This window comes from Agrilus planipennis, unplaced genomic scaffold (assembly GCF_000699045.2).
Source record: "Agrilus planipennis isolate EAB-ADULT unplaced genomic scaffold, Apla_2.0 scaffold46, whole genome shotgun sequence".
NCBI classification, from domain to species: Eukaryota; Metazoa; Arthropoda; class Insecta; order Coleoptera; family Buprestidae; genus Agrilus; species Agrilus planipennis.
In genome coordinates, this window is record NW_020438933.1 from 1,321,853 (window position 1) to 1,330,313 (window position 8,461).

Consider the following 8,461-nt stretch of genomic DNA (forward strand, 5'->3'; position numbering starts at 1 on the left):
ATATCCACACAAGTGGACCTTGTTGGAGCATACGTAATCCTAAAATGTAGCATCGTGCTACAGATGGCGTTTACTGCGCCATTTGTAGTATTTTCTAAAACGCACTGTTAAGACAGCAGGTAAAATTGGCCTGTGTTCTGTCGGAGCTGCCTGCGACGCGCTGATGAGATCCAAAAAGATCGAAATCGCGAACCGCGTCTGGCAGTTTCGACTGAATACAGACCACTTCGAATTATTTTATTTTCACTTCTTTCACTTAATAGTTAATATTACTTTCTGCAATTAAAAACTGTATCCAAAGGTACGTATTAATCACTAAAACAGTAGTAAGTCCGTTGGCACGAAGCTGGAGATTTCTGAAGTGTAGACTTTAGAATAATACGTACAGGATCGGTGGAAGGTAATTCCGGGGTAGGAATTGTAATGCGTAGGAAAGTAGGGCAGAGTGTAGAAAGTTATTTACAAAAAAGCGATGGGATAGTTATAGTTAAATTAAACTCGAAGCCGGTAAAAACACTATTAGTGCAGGTGTAGGTACATGCCTAAATCATCTTACAGTGATGAAGACGTAGAAGAGGTTTATGCAGATATAGAAGACGTATTAAGTTTAGTGAAAGGGTAGGAAAACCTAATAGTTGTAGGAAACTTCAACACAATAATAGACGAAGGTAAAGTGGGTGCAACAGCAGTTTCTTTTGGACTAGGCAATAGAAATGATATAGGGAAGATAGGCTGATAGAATTTTGCGATAATTATAAGTTAACCGTCGCGAATACTTTATTCAATCATCATGTTAGGAAGCGCTATACGTGGGAGATGCCGGGTGATTTAGGTAGAGATCAGTTAGATTACATACTTGTTAGGTAAAGATTTAAAAATCAAGTGAAGGACTGTAGGAGTTATCCAGGAGCAGATATAGATAGCGGTCATAACTTAGTAATTATGAAGACTAATCTTAAATTGAAAATTTTGAAAAAGAAGGAAGGTAGGAGACGTCTTGACTTAGAAAAGCTAAAATGTAACGAAACGCGTGATAGGCTAAGTAAAAGGACAGACGAAATACTAAAGGCGGCGGGAGAAACGGATAACAGGGACATAGAGACAAAATGGAACTGTATTAAAACGTGCCTAAAGTCAGCAGCTACAGATATACTAGGTCTTAAACAAAATGCAAGTAGGAAACCCTGGATAACAAAGGAGATTTTAGGATTAATAGAAGAAAGGCGGAAATACAAAAACAGGACAGATGATGAAGGGCAAAAAAGATATAAGGCTATAAAGTGGGAGATAATTAGAGAGTGTAGCACAGCTAAGGAACAGTGGGTTAATGTGTAAAGAAGTAGAAGAAAAGTTTGAAGTAGGTAAAACCGATGAGGCTTATAACATAATTAAAAGGAATTTTAGAGATGTAGGGTATAGTAGACAGTAATAATATAAGAAACGAGGCAGGGGTCATTTTGATAGAAAATGAGGAAAAGACAGATAGGAGGAAAGAATTTTTTTAGAGAACCTATACGCAGGTCCTGAGTCAGGAGATATATTAGAAAAGCAAGGCAGTGTGGAGATAGATGAGCTAGGTTATCACATAATGAGAGAAGAGTTCGATGTAGCATTAAAAAAATTAAAGTGTAATAAGGCGCCACGTATAGATGGGATACAGGGGGAAATTCTAAAACATGCAGGATAAGAGTTTAGAGATAGTATGTTTAGGCTGGTTAGTTACATTTACGAGACGGGGAAAGTTCCAGAGAATTATAAACGAAACGTGGTAGTACTCATACCTAAAAAGAGAGGCGCGGATAGGTGCGAGACATTTAGAACAATTAGCTTAACTTCCCATGCGTCAAAAATATTAACTAGAATTGTACAAAGGAGCATGGAGAAAATGGCGGAAGAACTATTAGGGGAAGATCACTTTGGATTTAGAAGAAATAGAGAAACGCGGGAGGCCATTCTATCTTTACGGGTAACAATAGAAGAATATTTAGAAAAAGCTTTTGACAATGTTAAGTGGGACAAGATGTTAAATATACTTAAAAATGTAGGGATGAGTTACAAAGATGGAAGAGTGATACTTAGTTTGTATAAAGAGCAACAAGCAGTTAATAGAGATGGGGCTACCAAGTTAATATAAAGTAAATATTAGGAAGGGAGTTAGACAGGGATGCACACTGTCAGCGCTACTTCTTAATCTATACATCGAAGACCCGATCAACATCATTAAAGGCATAACAACTGTGGGGATAGGTATACAGGGGCAGAAGATTAGTATGCCTAGATTTGCAAACGATATAGCAGTATTAGCATATAGCAAGGAGGAGTTAGAGATAGTTTTAAATAAAATGGAAGCGGTATTGACAAAACATGAAAATAAATAAAAATAAAACAAAACTACTGGTATGCAAGGGAAGGAGCGAATATAAAGGTAGGAGACGAAAAATTATAAGAAGTGGCCGATTTTAGGTATCTAGAAAGCCAGATAAGTCAGGTCGGAAGGAGTAGTATGTTAAATCAATAAATACTAAGGTTACATTCAGTTGCTCTGCCAACTCATTTCTCATAATTCCTACTGCATGCAACAACAGTCCTCCTGGACTTCAGTCGACTACACTATTGATTTAAGCTAGTAAGTCTCCTTCGTTTTTACATATCCTATATTTATTGCAAATTTGAACTACCACTATGAATCCCACGGAAGAAGGGGCAGGTCAAAATCCATCAAAAAATTAAGTTACTGCACGCGGCAGAATGCTTGAATGTTGATTGTAGGCTTTCACAACCGACGTCGAATATAGATGAATTGTTGTCCGGGCTGATGAGCCGTGGCCTGTTCATCAAGGACTGTGGTAGACATTATCAAGGGCGACGTCGATGCGAAACGATAACAAGTTTGTTTAGTTTTTCCTAGAGGAGGGGAAATCTTTGAAAGATACCCCCTGAATGGGGGTAGTGTCGGGTTCGCCGAAGCGCCCACCGAGTAAAACCCCTTCTCGAGTAGGGAGACCACCCGGAGGTTATACATTCTAGGAAAGGTTCAATGGGAAGAGATTGGGAGCGGGAAGGGAAATGTGGTAGGTAGGAAGCATTGGACGGAAAGGGGAAAGAAATTGGTATCGGTGGCCCACCTTTAACGAATTGGGTGGGCACTCGCACTAAAAAAACGAAACTAATAATGAATGAAAGGAAAGCAGCTCAGAGTAGAAGGTAGCAATGCCTTCTGAAACGGTCGTTTGGTTTAGAGGCGAAGTTAGAAAGTGTCGAGATTGACGGGTTTGAGTGACCTGACAGTAAGGCGCGGAGATTATCCGAGAACCTAACTGCAGCTTCGGGGAGTAAAGGTAGACCAGCTTCTTTCAGAATTTGGGTGTTTCTGATGAACCAGGGGTAGATGAGTGCAGAACGAAGAATCCGTATGTAAGTGCCTTGAAGAATTTGTAGGCAGTGGGAATCGGCACATCCCCAGATTGGGATGGCGTAGGAGCAAATGTTTCAGATAGTTACGTTGAACACACGAATTTTTGTTTGATGGGAGATGGAGTTGTTTTGGAAAAATGAGCTGAGGGAGATAAAGGTGACAAGGCACGAGTGGCAAAGATGTGTTTTAGTCGAAGACAACGCTGTAGTATGTAACGGAGTTGCTCCATCTGATGAGGTGGTTGCTAACGGTGATGGTGGGAGATTTTCGGGTCCTACGGGAGAAGAAAATTGTTTCCGACTTGACCTCGTTAATGGGGAGTTTCTATCTTCAGTACCAATTTAGTAGCAGGGGCAGTAACTTCTGAATTTTTGCGGAGCACTGGAGAATGGTTTGAGCAGATTTTATGATGAGGGCGATGTCATCGGCGTAGAGAGCTGTGCTGATCGAGAGATGAGATGACATGTCTAGGTTAAACAGATGAGGTGATAAGCTTTGCTTTATCCCCAAACAAACCGGAGGGACACGGAGGGTTCTGTCAGAAAGGAAAGTGAAAGCGATAAGTTTGGAGATGAGACCTTCGGAGAGACTCGATCGAAGGCTTGTTGGATGTCGAGCAGAAGCATGGAAGCTTGTTTAGGTTATCAGAAATGGTTATCGGAAACGGTTAAAAAGGTTATCGGAAACCGTGTTGAAAGTCGCTCAATGTGGTCGAGTGGAGTCGCATGATAGCGTTTGCAGTGTTGCAGAGAGCGGTTATGTGTTTTGATGACAAAACATTTAGAACGCCGTTGGGAATTCCGTCCGCGCCAGGGGTTTTCTCATTTTCAGAGGTGAGGAATATTTCACGACGTGTGTCGGAAACAGTTGAGACGAAGTTTTGGGAGGTTTGCTTTTTTTCGCTCGTGACAGTCGGCAAGGTCAACAGAGATGGAAAGTGGAGAGCACTGCAGACAGAGAGAGAGTCTGCAAAGATTTCAACTTTTTTCTCTCTGAAGTGAATACGAAACCGTTTTGTTTTACCGGCGGGAGGTGTGGAGCTCTGTTTCGAAGAGAGCCAACCACTTTCTAAGTGCTTATGAGATGTTTCAGCATGAACGATGTTATTGTCGAAGGTAGAGCTGCGAAATTCGGCTAGGCGAGTTTTAAGTTCTCGCTGGAGGGCGTTTAGCTTGCGCGATGTACGGGATCACGCTGTTTTTGTCACAGACGGCGGGTTTTGTTTTTCCACTAGACAATGGTAAGTATGTCTACGGGGAGGGATTTCTCTGGGAAGAAGGAGGGGCGGGAGGTTGTAGAGAGCACGATGGCGCTTGTAATCTCGTTTGAAAGTAGATTGACAGTTTTGTCGAGGTCCACTACAGTGCGAATTAAGGTGCACTTGAAATAGGATATTTCGAGAGTCTAGCGGTGATGACGCCAGTCTAGCGAAGTTGTAAGGCTTGCGGGGTTGAGGGTTGGGCGGTCGACTTCTATTAGGGCTGGAAGGTGGTCGGAGCTTAGAAAGTCGAAAGCAGTGGGATCGGCAGAAACAGTAACATTCTTTTAAGACGAAGATTTCGAGAATATCAGACAGTTGATTGTAGGAGGCCGGGAGGTACGTAGCATCTGGAGGTGCTTCAACAGTAAGATTGAGGTAGAGGACTTTGGCAAGAAGAGAGATGCCTTTTTCGTTGGTGTGTCGGCAGCCCCAGGAGGCGTGTTTGACATTGAGGTTTCGATAAGTGAATGATGGAGGGAACACCAATTGACTGTTCCTCGAGGAAGTGTCATGTTCAGTCAATTTATCTATAATGATTTGAGCAAGTAATTACCCAAGATTATTTTCGTGGACTGTTTTATCCATGAGTGTGTGTTTGGGGGGCGGCAAGTATGCTGGGTACCATCGTTTGCACAATGACGTTGAGTTTCTGTTCCAGAGTAGATAGCTGCTCTTACTACCCTGACGTAAGACTTTTAGGGGAACGTCGTTACGGGGGTGGCTAAAGGACGGGTGATTGCCTGGAGGCTTTTTGGAGCGGTCGCAGTGGGGGAGGGTTGTTTAAGTGTTGCGGTTTTCATAAGTACTTTGGGACAATCACGATAGGTGACGCGGTGATTTCCTTTAGAGTTAGCACAGGAGGGCCTTGCATTGCGGCCGCAGAAGGAGCAGACGTAGGCAACGTGGCAGTAATTAGTCGTATGAAAGAACTTCATACAACGGCGACATTAGGCAACTTCTTTGGTGACTCTTTTCGGCTCAACTTTGACGTTGAGATGGTTTAGCTTGCCAAGTTCGGAGATTGACTTGGACTTAGGGGATGACTTGTCGAGACGGACAGATACTAGCGGCCAGATTTTTCCACCTTTTGACATTCCGTGAATACCCCGGATGTATATAGTTCGTAGAGATGGCTTCGCAGTTGTTGCTCAACCTTGCATTCGTAAGGGTTAAGGCTTCCGCAAGGGAAAGTCCCTCCAAGAGTGCAGGGCACTTGGGGGTAGCCATTGCTAAAATGACTAACCCACTGAATTGAATCTACTCTTGTTTTAGTCGTGCTGGTATACGGAAAAGAGAAAAATGTTAGATTAGTTTAGGTTGTCAGTGGTGTGTAAGTTCAGAGGGACATTGCGTACTCCGTCCTAAAGAACCGCATGTTAGTTACAGGTTAAAATAAAATAATAGAATTGGTTTACTCTTACCTATTACCTGTTCCAAGGAAGTTTGTAACTCCCCTCTTTATGCGTAACGTAGTAGTAGTAATTTTATAGTAAAGTAGTTCGAAATACAATGAGTGTTGTTTGATTAAAATCAATCATTTGCAAGAATGAGACGAGTCTTCTTGTACTCTAATAATATAATAGTTTGTGCAACTTTTAAATATGTTGAATACAGAGTGGAATGATTTATATAAAAATAGAAGAATGATAATGATATATGAGGCTGTCTAATTGAAATGGTTTTTTGAGATATCCATTTTCGTTGTTAATTGGCTTGACTTGAAGGGCCAGACTTAGGGTCCATACAGTCCTGCCAATTTTCTTATTGGCCTCACATCATTCAAATTTCTACCTGTAATACTTATCTAACAACATAAATGATGTGTCCATTTGTGAAACGTTTTTCATTTTTTTAATTCCTTTTTATGTTTATTTCGGTTTTTACTTTTATAAAGACTGTTTCTAGGTGTTCAACTTTGGGTATGTCTCTGTTTTCATTTGCCTTTCGAGCACGATTTTCTCCTATCTCCTTTTGTTTTGCGTAAAGTTCTTCGTAAAACTTCATTAGGTTATTTCTTCTGTATTTATTATTTATTATAGTGTAACGAGCACGAGTGTGTTTATGTGCAGGCGCCTTTCTTCATGTGTGCCGTATTTGTAAATGTGTGCGTAGCACCTGCGTTCTGGGAAAGTAGTTAAACAGTTCAAAAAAAATAAACTATCCGGATGTGTCCAGAAGGTTCCCGAAAGTAAACAAAAGAGTATTTAAGTGAAGAGACGATCGCCGAGAGAGGAGAAATAAATTGAGCACTGCAGAAGTGAATCCAGAAATAAATTGACAGAGATAGAAGTGAAATAAATATCGCAGTGAATGGTGATATATCAACAGTAGTGTAAATAAATAGAATAATTCATAACCTATGTTTAGTCATAATTTAATAGTTCTTCAATAATTAGTGTAAATAAATAGTTTTGTGTAGTTATCAGTCTTAGAAGTAGAAGAATTTTGTTAAACCCACGAACATTACAACTGGCATCAGGTGTGGGTTTGAGTAAAAGACATTGCAATGACAAAGAAGTTGTACGAATTAAAAGTAGCCGAGTTAAGAAAAAAATTGGAATAACGGGATGAAGCCACAAGCGGTAACAAAGCGGAACTTCAGTGGCGGCTCGCGGAGGCGTTGAAAAAGGATAGCCATGATCCTGAAACATTCTTTTTCGAAGACGAATTGTCGCAATTGATGAAAAGTTTGAAACGTGAATTGGAAGAAAACAGTAAAAGTTTGGAAAATAAATTGGAAAAAAAATTGGAGAAAATAGTAAAAGTTTAAAACGTGAATTGGAAGAAAATAGTAAAAATTTGAAACGTGAATTGGGAGAAAATAGTAGAACTTCGGAGAATAAATGGGAAGAAAAATTTAATAAGAATATTCAAGAAACAGAAGAGAAGATAAAAGTGCTGGAAGAATTAATTTTTAGTGGAAAGATAAAACTAATCGAAGGGGATGTTGGTGCATCTAGTACACTCAACGAAATCAACCNAAATTAAAAAAAAGCACGTAAAGTTGTGTTAATTTTGTAAATGTGCATTTCATTTGTAAAAATTTATAAACGTCAGCCAGATTCATATTCATTATTCGTTTGCTTGTTATCGTTATTGTTCGTCAGTACCTCCCCGTAGCGGGAGTGGGTAATTAGCGCGCCTGCTGCCTTCCTTGGATGTGGTAGCCGTTTCTCAGGCTCCCTCTCCGGAATCGAACCCTGATTCCCGTTACAACCATGCATTATTATTATTATTTGACTTACCTTTCACAATAATAAAACACGTACATTTATTAAACACGTAAAAGTTTATGTTTTAATTTAAAGCTATTTCCACAAAATGTTAAGTATGATATATACCAGTAATGTAACGGCCGTTGTTGTCGGGAGCTCACAACACGTGTTGATTTATATCAGATTGCTGAATGAGTTAGAACTGAACAATGTACTTATTAGTTATTAATAAAATGTAAATAAATAATAATAGCACTGAGAAATAATGATAAATTCGCTATGAGAATAAAAATAACTTGAGAACTGCACTGAAAAATTAAACTGATACTGTAGCGACCACGAGCGTGATTGTGTGCGATCGGGCATACGTGTGTGTGAGCGGCTTATCGATTCGCCGACTAGCCGCGGGCGCTTTTCTTCATGTGCGTCGTATTTGTAAATGTGTGTGTCGCACGCGCGTTCTGGGAAAGCAGTTAAAGAGTTTAAAGAAAAAAGAAACTATCCGGATGTTTCCAGAAGGTGCCAGAAAGTAAACAAAATAGTATTTAAAGGAAGAGACGATCGCCGAGA